Here is a 13,155-nt window from a genome sequence, read left to right as displayed (position 1 = left end):
TTCTTCCTGCCATGGAGAAGGCTGTCCACACGGGCCAGCGGTTCAGCCGATGGGTCTGTGAGTCACCCTGTGTCCCAGGAGATGGCCTACTCCCCCGACATCAGGTGCCCAGGGGCTCTTGGTGATGTCAGATGTTGCCATCAGTGGTGGGTGGTGCTGGCATCAACTCAGGCGGTAGGAACAATCTAGCATCACTCCTAAAAAAGGAAGGCTCGTTGCCCTTCTGTGAATGAGGTCTGAAACAGGAAACAGGGTCACCAAAACATGGTCTCAGCCACCTGGACGCTGTAGCTGGAGGGTTTGGTAACATTGTTCTTCCCCAAGGTCCTATTTACCAAAAGAAACAGGGAAATCAGGAGAGTATTTAAGTTCCGGGAAGATAAGCACTGCAAAAAAATAGATAAAATAATCCTTAGAAAATTGGTTGATAGAATACTCACACCAGTTAAAACATGAATGAGGTAGTATTATATGGGCTAATAAGGTTAGACATCCAAGACATACTACTAGGTGGAAGAAGCTGGCAGATTAACATGCACTTTTTATATTAAAAGAAAACACTGCCAAGAATAACAACACACACGTGATGTAAATTTACATCACAGGGTCACCCAGGTGGTCCTGTGTCTGGATAAAGTTTGGTACTGTACTGATGACAAGGTTACCCCGGAGAGGGCAGAAGATGAACAGACTGTGGGTCGTGGTCAGAAGGAACTGTAATATTTCCACTTATCTAGAGGAACGTTTCATTTACAACTATTAAATCTCAAAATTAATTTTAAAAGAAAGACAATAGTAATTGTTAGAGCAGGTAAACAATATATACAGTTCTTAGTAAATCAGGCTGTTAAGACTTCCTTGATCATGTTTGTTAAGCGGATGTGGTTCCATGGCTTTCTAGAAATACCTTGTCTGAAACAGACCACATGAAAGATGCCCCACACAGCAGAGGTACAGATACTATCATGGGCAAGCGAGAAATACTGGAAAAGACATTGGACCAAAAGGCCTATACCGGATTTGATCAATAGTGTGGACCTTTGGGGCACCTGGGTGTCTCAGTGGGTTAAAGCCTCTGCCTTCAGCTCAGGTCATGATCCCAGAGTCTTGGGATCAAGCCCCGCATCAGGCTCTCTGCTCAGCAGGAAGCCTGCTTCCTCCTCTCTCTCTGCTGCCTAAATAAATAAAATAAAAATTTTATTTTTATTTATTTATTTTAAAATAAAATAAAATCTTTAAAAAAAATAGTGTTGACCTTTGACATTTCTAAGAAACTTCATGGTTGTCAAACTATCTTATTTGAATCTCACAACAATGTCTGGTTAGGGAGGGCCAGATTCAATATCCATGTCAAAGATTAGAAAATTGAGGTTCAGAAGAATTAAGTGACATGTAGAAAAGGGGCAGAGCACCTGTATTTTCCAAGAGCTGAAAGCCTTCTCTAATTTATCTACTCAATAAATCCCACTCCAGTATTTAATAGTAGTTGCTAGAACCTAGACAGCATCTTCTTGCTGGCTGAGTTCACATTTGGCAGCCTTCTCTACCCACTTTCTATTGGAACCTGAGCGGACTGACTCACATTCAGACTCCAATTTTAGAACCTAGTGCCTGTTCTCCCAAAGGGATAATCCAGCCAGTCGGAAGTTTGCCGTCAAGAACAGCATTTGGCCTCCCTGCTGTCATAGTCGCAGGTGATAAATGACATGGTGTTGGGCTTGATACCACAGCCCCATGGTGCCTGGCAACAACAGCTACTCTGTAATATGGACTTTACATCAAAACCTTAGTCAAGGTCAAGGGAAACCTCCTGTTACTCTTTTATCCTTCTGTAGCCAGCCTGTCAATGACCATGCATTTGATAATTTCCTTCAGCTTCATGATGTAGCCAGGACAGGACACACTTACGGGTAGCAACACATTAAAAAAATTAACACACTGCCCATGAGAATTGACGCTTCTGAAAGTAAATTCTAGCTCTTCCTCCTCACTCCTGCAAACCTGTTCCCCACCGTGTTCTCATCTCAGTCAATGGCAAGTCAACTTTTGCAGCTTGTCAACTGGAAACCTTAGAGTCACTCCTTTCTTTTTTCACACTCTATTTCCAACCCTTTAGCAATTCTCGTTGGCTCTACCTTCAAATGCCATCTAGAGTCCATACCACCTCTACTGAGACCTCCGTGGTCTGTCACCTGGATCATTGGAATGGCTTCCACGTGCATCTCCCTGAACAGCCCTTGGCACCCAGTTTCTTCTCAAGGTGGCAGCTAATGGATCGCACTGTCATCTAGGTAGACCGCATCACTCCCTCCACCCAAACACCTCCAACTCGGAGATTAAGCTGAAGCAAAATCCTACAAAGTCCCATATTCCATCATTACCTATTACTCTTCCTCCTGGCCTACACATCTCCAGCGACTCTAGAATTCTCTTTCTCTTGCATCCTATAGTCTATTCTCTCTCCTCCGGGATTTAGCCCAGCCACACCGTCCCTGAAATGCTCCTCCCTGTGATATCATAGCTGGCTTGCTCACCTCCTTCGAGTCTTGGCTTAAATGTCACCATATTAGGAGGCTTTCTGAGATCACCCCATTTAAAACTGCAGGCAGCATCCTTCTCCCCAGCACGTGTACACACACACACACACACATGCCCCTCCCTGGCATTTCTTGTCTCCTTCCCTGCTTTATTTATCCCCATAGCATGCATTACCTCTTTTTTTTTTTTGTAAGATTTTATTTATTTAATTGACAGAGACACAGTGAGAGAGAGGGAACACAAGCAGGGGGAGTGGGAGAGGGAGAAGCAGGCTTCCCACTGAGCAGGGAGCCCTGTGTGGGGCTTGATCCCAGGAACCTGGGATCATGACCTGAGCCTATGGCAGATGCTTAACGACTGAGCCCTCTAGGAGCCCCCACGCATTACCTTCTAACACATTAAAGAACACACTTGTTTTGCCTAACTCTCCTCCTAGAATGCTTGCTCCAAGAGAACAGGGATTTTTGTTTCTTTTGCTCCACTGCGGTTTGCCCAGCGCCTAGTACAAGTCTGGCACACACCAGATGCTGATTAAGTATTTGTTGAATAAATTAGATTGGCAAAGATGACAAATTAGATGGTGACTTGATTGGCAGGAGTGTAGGGAAATAGATACTTTCGCACGTTACCCGTCAGAGTGCAAATTGGAATTGCCTCCTTGGAGAGCAATGTGGCAAGATCTATATTAAAATTTTTAAAAAGGCCTTACCAAGACCCAGCATTGAGCTGCCAAGCATTTACTCAATAGATACACATGTCCAAACACGTAGTTCAAGGATGGTTACTGGCGCATTATTTTAATGAAAAAAGGCCAGAATGAACTGAAATGTCAGTAATAGGGGTCTGCTTGAATAACATGGGAATCGGTATGACCGTATAATAACCTTTAAAATGACAGAGGAAGATAGACCCCTATTGCTGTAGGTCTCCATGATCTACTGAGTGGAACAAGCCAGGGCGCAAATGTGGGAGGTATGCTACCGTTTGGGTTTCAAAAAAAAAAAAAAAAAAGGAGGGGGACGGAAGTACACATACTTACAAGTTCGTACAAGCATACATACTATATAAATAAGCACATAAAGAGCTCTGGAAAATTGCAAGAAACTAATGATAGGGGTTGCCTGTTCTGTGTTTTAGGGGCTGGTGAGCTTGAAAACAACTGGAAAATTACGGGAATGCAGTACTTTAAAAAAACCCACTTCTGGGGGCTCCTTCCTGGCTCACTGCGGGGAGCTTGGGGCTCCTGATCTGGGTTCCAGTTGGGCCTAATGCTGGGTGTGGGATTACTTAAAAACAAAACCAAACAAACCGCTTTGCTAACGTGTCAATCCACGCTCTTCTGCTAGCTTTTACTCCGTGTGGGGCTGACCTGGTAAAAAACGTGCCCTCCACTCTGCTTTGAAGACACGGAGTAGGAAGGAGGACCTTTTATTTCCTTGGGGAGCGAAGCCAATAAAACGTCTGAATGGAGTCAGCCCAGCCTCGTGCCCTGTCACTCCAGGGCAAGCCCCCTCCCTCCCCCAGCCCCGGGCGCCCGTCGGAGGTGCCGGCTGCCTGGAGTCCCCGCTTCCTCCTGAGAGGGCAGCAGCGGAGCGTCTCGGGGACGCATGCGTCCCAACTGGCCCCCGGGGAATTAAAAGAAAGGGAGGGGGGAAGCCCCAACCAAACAGGCGCCCCAAACAAAACCCAAGTGGAGGAAAGCGCGCGGCCGCGCAGACCCCGGGCCCTGCAGGCGTCCCGGCCTCGCCCGCGTCCCCGGCCGCGGCGTGATGCGCACGGACCGGCCCGCGACGCCCGGGCCGCCACTGTCCCCGCACCTGGACGCCGGCCGGGTGGCCGCGCCCCAGCCGCGCTCGCTCGCCGCCGCGGCCGTGTCCCAGTGTGCCGGCGCCGCGGGGCACCTCGCTCCCCATGGGGCCGCGGGACTGGCTGAGGACCGTGTGCTGCTGCTGCCCGTGCAGGTGCCTGGAGGAGCCCGCCGCGCCGGAGAAGGAGCCCCTGGTCAGGTGGGTGCGCGCCCCGGGGCCGCCATCTGCGCTTCCGTGGCGGCGGCCGGCGGCGCGGAGCCGGGTACCCGTGTGCCCGTCCGAGCCGGGGAGGGGGGCTCGCTTCACGGTCGCACCGAGGCGCCCACCCAGCCCCTCGGCCTCCGCTCCGCCCGGAGATCCTGTCCCGTGGGTAGGATTTTTGTCCGCGAGCGCAAACGTCCGGAGGCGCGGGAGACCCAGGTGGACGCCCGCGGGAAGCGCCAAGGGACGCGCGGGAGACAAGTTGGAGTCGGGGTCGGTCTGGAGGACCTGCGGAGACCGTGTCTTTAATAGGCGTATTTCAGTGAAAAAGGCGACTGTGAGTTTCTAGTTTGTCCAGGAGAAGAGTTGGGTACTGTGCCTTCAGTTTTATTACCAAAGAAAGACAATTATAAGTGACTGAGCCCAGGTAATATTTTTCACATCAAACAACAACAAAAAATGCTTATTTCCTGTAGGGACAGCCTGTTCACTAGGATGTTGACTCATTACAGGTTCGGTTAGGAAGTGTGAGGAAATGGAACGCAGGTTGACAGTGAGTGCGCTTAGTGGCTCTGGGGAAGGGGCATGCAACACAGTTTTGTTCTGGGCTGTCATTTAAGCAATTAATTTTGTACCTTCGCCGTGATGAACTGAGGGTTCCATTAGGTCATGCCTAGGGGGTAGTTTCTTATGAAACCTGCAGCTAACCTGATAAAGCTTTTCTAAGTTTGCAAAATCATGATTTACCTTTTCTTACTCGGTCAAGTCCAAACACTTCCCTTGACTTAGGAGGTCTTACGGAACCCCTTACTGCCTGTCCACTCTTATTTTCCAGTGTATTAAATACTGTGCACTCCTTGATTTAATCAGACAGGCATCCTTGCTGTTCTAGGGACAATTCAACCTTCTTATTTCCCCCAAGCTTGCCTCAAGGAATGACCTTTATCCTTCCTTCCCCCCAACTAGCTAAATGCTGGTTCTCAAGCCACTCCCCTACCCCCCTTCCCCGCAGCAGCTCTCTTTGATGACTCTGAGCTCATTCATCTCTCACTCCCATGACTTAGGATTTAGAATTCACCATCTGCCTCTCACTGTTTAGTGATTGCACATGTGTGTTAATATATATGTCATGTCGGCTTTATATACAGAATCAACTGTACACACGATGCACAAACTTTTGTGAGCTCTTGCTGATGGTTTCAACAAGAAACCTAGACTATTAGGATAATATGGACAGGGAGACAGCTAGTCAACCACCCTCAGTCTACAAAGAAGTAAGTAACAATCTGGAATTTCATGCTTGCTTGTATGTGCAACTTGTCAGTATTCAGTGTAACGAGAATACAGTACTGATTCTCAGTGTCTTGGGTCTTTCCAATATTCGATCCCGATTGCTATTCGAGTTTTGGTTATTTAAAAATCTTCACTTGCCCTGGTTTGCATTGGAAGGCAGTGAATTTTTTTTTTTAAATATTTTATTTATTTATTTGACAGACAGAGATCACAAGTAAGCAGAGAGGCAGGCAGAGAGAAAGAGGCGGAAACAGGCTCCCCGCTGAGCAGAGAGCCCTATGTGGGGTTCCATCCCAGGACCCCGGGATCATGACCTGAGCCGAAGGCAGAGGCTTTAACCCACTGAGCCACCCAGGCACCCCGGAAGGCAGTGAATTTTGCAAGTGATTTTAAGAAGTCGGAGTCACTTGGGGCCAGAAGAGCCTAGTGTTCATGAGTCCCCAGATTGCCTGGGGTGAAAATCCCAACTGGGTGACTGGGCATAAATTATGAAACTTATTTCTGACTTAATTTCCTCATCTGTAAAATGGGGAGGACAGCAGTGTGTACCTCAAAGGGTTGTGGTGAGAAATGAAATGAGCTAATCCATGTAAAGTGTTGAGCAGAGTGTCTGACCCATAGCAAACAACCAATAAATTCTAGTTAGTGTTAATTATCGTTGTTATTCTTCTGAGCGTGCGGATATGAGTGGACTGGTCTTCTGTGGCTTAGTGTCAGTCCTGGCATCATTTCAGTGCAACCCCATTTGGGAAGAGCGGCTTGTTTGTGGAAGTGTGGAGCAGTGATAGGTGTGTGTATGGGTAACTGTATCTTCTTCCTTACTGAAGTCATCATGAGGTGTCGTTGGAAATCTTTTTTGTTTGTTTATTTATTTTTACAGTGGGAAGTTCTGTGTTTTTTCATATATTCAGAAAGTTGTGCAATCATCTCCCCTGTCTGAGAGAGAACATTTCCATCAAGCCCCAAAGAAATGCCACACCCCTTAGCAATCACTCGCCACTCCCCCTTCCTCGGCCCACCCCATCCCTGCACCCCCAGATCTGCTGTCTGTCTCCCTAGATTTGCCTCTTCTGCAAGTTGCTTATAAATGGAATCTTAACACTCTGTGGCCTTGGCACCTGGCTTCTTTCACTCCAAATCGTGTTTTTGAGTTTCGTCTGCGTTGGCGCATTTATTAACACTTCATTCCTTTTTAAGGCTGAATACCCTTTTTATGTTTGGCTTCTTTACATATTATTTACCTGTTCACCAATGGATGGGCATTTAGGTTGTTTCCACTTTGGGGCTGTGTTGGTCTGCGCACAAGCTTTTGTGTAGATGTAAGTTTTCAGTGACCTTGGGTATATCCCTAGAAGTGGGATGCTGGGTCATACAGGAATCCTCCATTTAACTTTTGGACAAACTACCAGACTGTTTTTCAGAGTGGCTGGTTTGAAATCTTGATGTGGTGAAATCATGGGGCCAGATGGTCTTAATTTTTATTTTATGGAGAACTTCTTTATGTCTTTTTTTTTTTAAATATTTATATAAAAAGGGTTTTGTATATATGCTCTCCCCCTAACTAAATCGTTTATGTTGAGGTAATGGTTTTCAAGTTTTGTTTCAGGCCGCAAGGGAGCAGTGCTGGGAAGAGGTGTGGTTGGGGGATGACAAGTGTCATTTGTCTACATGGTCACCTTCAGGCCTCTTCCAAAATGCACCAGGGATTCTCGTGAGTTCAAGAAAAGCAACTCTGAGTCTCATCTCCTTTGTCAATCTGATCTTGCCTTTGATGTTTTGACCTCGTTCTTTTTTTGGCTTTTCTGGAAATTCATACCTGAAGGGAAATGCCTGTGCCTTGTCTGCTTTGTGTCTGTGTTTTTCTCTGTTCTTCGTTTCCCCTTTTTCTAGAAAAAGAATTTCTCCTTTTTCTAGAAATGCCTGAAAATTCATCCTGATACTGCCCAGCCCTTCAATTACCACCCTTTGCTTTCTTTTGTGTCGGGTGCAAAGGTCTTGAAAGAGTCGTCAACTGTCCCCCCCCACCCCCCACTTTCTTCCTTATCACCCATTCACTATGAAATCTGGTTTCTCTCTTTCTTTTTAAAAATATTTGTTTATTTTCGGGTGGAAGAGGAGCAGAGGGAGAGAGAAAGCCAGAATCCCAAGGAGCTTAGTGGCTCCTTATAATTCAAGGCATGGATGGACTTGGAAGTCCTGATGAACAGGGAGCCAGATTCGGGGCTTGATCCTAGGACCCCGAGATCACAATAGGAACTGAAATCAAGAGTCGAAGGCTCAACTGACCACCCCACCCAGGTGCTGCTGAAATCTGGTTTCTGGCCTCTGCCTGGTGACATGAAAATTGCTCTCCTGCAAGTCACAAGAAATAGAAATCTGATGTTCTTTCGTTGGTGCGTGGGCCATACCTCTTGCTGACTGTCTGTGATGCTTTCACACTTCCTCTTTACCTGGCTTGTCTGATTCTCCAGTTTCTCCCTGTGATCGTTCCTGTCATGCTGGTCTCCCCCCTGGTGTGGTTGCCAATGCCATATTTGTTAGATAGACATCTTATTTTTTTTCTGACTTCTGAAGCTTTGCTCTGTTCTCCAGGCCCATGTCAGCTGCCTCCTTTGTGATGGAGCCTTAGAAAGTCTCTCCAAGCAGTTATGGCATCTCTTTACTTTCTGTTTACCCCTTGGGTCTCTTTGGTTATGACTCTTCTAATGGGGGGCTGCAACCCTAGCTTGATTGGAGGTTCTGGTCTAGATTGGAGGGGCTAAATCCAGCTCCCCTGACTCCTCCTGTAAGAACGGAATAGCTCCTTTGTGATTGGTAATGATGATAATGCTGTTTACTTGTTAATTTCCATGTGTAAATTTTCTAAGAAATGAATTTAAGACAAAATGCTGTGAAGACTAATAGAGTCAACACACGCACGCACCCAGCATCTGCCTTAAGAAAGCAGCGATGGAATTGAACCCCCCAACGTATCTCTCCTGACTGCATCTAACTTCTTTCTTAACTTTCTAGAAATGGTGCATCCTGGGTATAGCTTATTGCATGAGTGAGATTTCCTTGCATACCTTCTGTTCTTAGTCATCCCTCGCACTGAATGAAATGGGTGTTACCTACCTCCTTTTGATAAAGGAGGAACCCAAGGCTTAGAGAGTTTAAATGAATTCAGAATCACAGTTGGTAAGTCAGAGAGCCAGAATTTGAATCCATGTCTGTCAGACTTCCAAATCCATGCCTTGCATTGTAAAAAAATTCAGAAAACTACCAAATGTTTTCCAAAAGTAACGTATAATATTAATGCACGAGAAACTGGTGGATATCAGTAGCCTTGGCTTCTGTCTGTTTTGGCCCCTTTCTCTTTCCCTTCTTCCATGTCCTTTGTGGGAAGTAGTTCTTACCTAGAAGTAGAAGCAACCTGGCCCTGTGAACCGAGCCCAGGGGGAGGTAGGAGACCCGCGTCCTAGTTTCAGCTATTAACTGACTGTGGGATTTGTGGGGGTGGGGGTGGGCCTCTCTTATCTTCCTCAAATTCTAGTTTCGTCTTTTGCAAAATGGGAAGATCAGACTTTTTTTGTAATTTTATTTTAGTTTTTTTTTTCATGTTCGAATATTCATTGTTTATGTACCACACCCAGTGCTCCATGCAATACGGGCCCCCCTTAATACCCACCACCAGGCTCACCCAACCCCCCCATCCCTCCAAAATCCTCGGTTTGTTTCTCAGAGTCCACAGTCTCTCATGGTTCATCTTCTCCTCCAGTTTCCCCCAATTCACTTTTCCTTTTCTTCCAATGTCCTTCATGTTATTCCTTATGCTCCAGAAGTATGTGAAACCATATGATAATTGACTCTGCTTGACTTTTTTCACTCAGCATAATCTCTTCCAGTCCTGTCCTTGTTGATACAAAAGTTGGTTATTCATCCTTTCTGATGGAGACATAATACTCCATAGTGTATATGGACCACATCTTCCTTATCTATTCATCCGTTGAAGGGCATCTTGATTCTTTCCACAGATTGGCAACTGTGGCCATTGCTGCTATGAACATTCGGGTACAGATAGTCCTTCTTTCCATGACATCTGTATCTTTGGGGTAAATACCGCATAGTGCAATTGCAGGGTCATAGGGCAGCTCTATTTTTAATTTCTTAAGGAATCTCCACACTGTTTTCCAAGGGGGCTGCACTAACTTGCATTCCCACCAACAGTGTAAGAGGGTTCCCCTTTCTCCACACCCTCTCCAACACTTGCTGTTTACTGTCTTGTTAATTTTGGCCGTTCTAACTGGTGTCAGGTGGTATCTCAGTGTGGTTTTGATTTGAATCTCCCTGATGGCTAATGATGATGAACATTTCTTTTTTTTTTTTTTAAAGATTTTATTTATTTATTTGACAGAGAGAGATCACAAGTAGGCAGAGAGGCAGGCAGAGAGAGAGAGGAGGAAGCAGGCTCCCTGCTGAGCAGAGAGCCCGATGTGGGACTCGATCCCAGGACCCTGAGATCATGACCTGAGCCGAAGGCAGCGGCTTAACCCACTGAGCCACCCAGGCGCCCGATGATGAACATTTCTTTATGTGTCTGATAGCCATGTGTATGTGAGATCAGACTTAAAGAAAAAAAAAGATTTATTTGTTTTTAAGAGTGAGAGGGTATGCGAGCAGGTGAGAGGCAGAGGGGGAGGGAGGGAAAGATGCCTCAAGCAGACTTTTCGCTGAGCTTGGACCTCAGTGCTGGGCTCCATCTCTTGACCCATGACCTGAGCTGAAATCAAGAGTAGGACTCAACCGACTGAGCCACCCAGGCGCCCTGGGGGATCAGACTTTGATGTAGGATCTTGCAGAGAATTTGGATGCAAATTCTCCTCCTCCTGTGGGCTTGTGTCCACTGAAATTGTTTGACTTGGACTCCAGGGCCAGCGAGACCGTCTGTGGTACAGGGAAGGAACCTGAGGGCCCAGGGCATATGAAGCACAAGCACTTGTCCAACTCCTAGCTGCTCACGGCTGTTTCACCAGCAAATAGGTGAGGTCACTCTGTTGCCAGGAAGCTTGAGAACAGGTCTGGAGAAGGGACGTAAGACCTGACCTTCACACCAGGCTTTAGGGCTGAAGAAAGCCAGAGGTTTTGATCAGTCTCTGTTTTCTTCCCTTCACTCTGATTTTAGGACAGAGTCGTCTAAGACTCACCTTTTCAATCATCTTGGAAGGTTTGACATTCTGCTTGTCATTCTTCCCTGCCCTGCCTGTATTCCTAAAGTAAATAGCGATCAAAACCACAAGGAACCAATGCGCACTGAGGACCAATGGATTGTTTTGAATTGTTCTGGAATGGCTAGGTGGTCGATCATTTGTCTGTAAAATAGTAAATAACTTTTGGGCTCAAGGTTTTATGTGACTAATGGAAAGATACACATGGGGTGTTTATCATTAGTTTCCTAAAGCTGGCACAGCAAAGTACCACGAATCCGGTAGCTTAAATAAACAGAAATATGTTCGTTCACACTTCTGGAAGCTGGAAGGGCTCTAGGGAGAATTGCTTCTTGCAGGTTCCAGCTTCTGGTGGCTGCCGGTGTCCTTGGCTTCTGGCTGCCCACTTCCGGTCTTTGCCTCTGTTTCCCTCCATGTGCCTCTCCTCCTGTCTCAAACACCCCTCTCTTTGCTCTTATAAAGATACCAGTCATTGGTTTAGGGGTCATCATAAATCCAGCTGCAAAACCCCTATTTCTGAATGAAGTCCTATTTCACAGGAACTGGGGGTTGGGACTTGGACAGATCTTATGGGGGGACACTCTTCAACCCACTACAGGGTGCTTTCGGGAAAATGTTCGAGCTCAGAGCATTGGTTTTTATTTCACTTTTATAGCACGGCTTTCTTCCATCCGTGCTAAAAGCATGTCCTGTCATATAAAAATTCCCCTGAGCATGAGTTGTGGCCCTTGAAATGTCATGATTCTGGAAGCACAGCTGCAGTCAGCCTTTGAGCAGAGTGATGTCCCATCCTCCGGCCCTAGAGTCCACTGCCGTAGGATGTCCCACGGGACAGACCTCACAGATCTGGAAGAGCCTTCGATGCAACGTGAAGGAACTGGCACGCAAATGTCACACTCTAAAGCCTGTTCACAAGGGTCCCTTTGAAGACTTTCGGGGAAGTATATGTCTGATGCTCTCATTTATACTCACGCCAATCTCTGATTTTTACTGGCTGTCGGTAACCGATAAGTACCAGGACAGTCCAGTTGTTGAAAAGCCAAAGAAGAAAGGGAGAGAATTACAACCGTGGCTGAGTTTTAATCATGGCTCTCTCTTAAGCCACCTGAGTGAACCAGGTGACGAGCGACCACATCGCCTTAGCTCCCGGCTCTCCTCCACGACCTCTCCTCCACGACACCTTATTCTGTATATTTCGACTCGCTAGCATTGAACTCAGGGCCAGCAGCCCTCTCGCTGCTGCCTGGATGGAGCTTATCTAACCCACGGGTTTGAGGGCTTTCAGCACTATGCTTGGGGGCCATTCCAAATAGTGGAATCACCAATAAAAAACACAGAAACGCAAAAAAACTTGGCACCAGATACATTACAGAAAGGACACTTGTCTGCACTATGAGAGCTGAGCCAAGCAAGCAGGGCATCATGCCGCGGAGCCCAGCTGGCAACGTGCCCCTTGAATGCTGCGGAAGCAGCACCAGCATCGATCTGGGATGACAGACAGATTTTAGTAAGTGGGTAAGTGTGGGAACGTGGGAACGGTGAAGCGGAGCCGTCTGCAATCCCCATTTGATGGTTGAAGAAACTGAGGCACAAGAGCTTCAGTGACTTGCTCAGAGGCGTGCTTGGCTGAGCTGGGATTCAAATCCTATTATATTTCGTCACCGTAGAAAGAGCGGGGACTGCCTCATACGCAGGGAGATGTGCAACTAGCTGCTAACGTGGTGTGTGCTAGAAACTGTGTTTGCAGCATCGTTAGAACCTGGGGTCCAGAGCCCTGGGCTCATGTTCCTGTGTTCGGGCTGCCCGTGGGAAAGCAGGTGCCCGTGGGAAAGAAGGGTGGGGGGTTAAAGACACGCGGGAGGCACTCAGCACCGGCTCGATAGGAACAATAATCCTTTACCTGTGCGGAGTTTTTCATTTCACAGTGTGGACTCACATGACCTCTGAGCTGAATAAATTGTCTTCCACCCTTGGAAGGGCTTAAAGAAACGTTGGTTGAAGAGTTCCCGTAAGTGAGCTCTCTCGGGCTGCCCCAGATGGCCTGACTTTCCCCATAGTGTGCTGCCCGGCTCCCCGAGCTGACACAGCTGGGCCACGTCTTCCTGTAGAAT

The sequence above is a fragment of the Neovison vison genome, chromosome 3, assembly GCF_020171115.1.
Source record: "Neovison vison isolate M4711 chromosome 3, ASM_NN_V1, whole genome shotgun sequence".
NCBI classification, from domain to species: Eukaryota; Metazoa; Chordata; class Mammalia; order Carnivora; family Mustelidae; genus Neogale; species Neogale vison.
Note: the sequence above shows the minus strand (reverse complement) of the source record.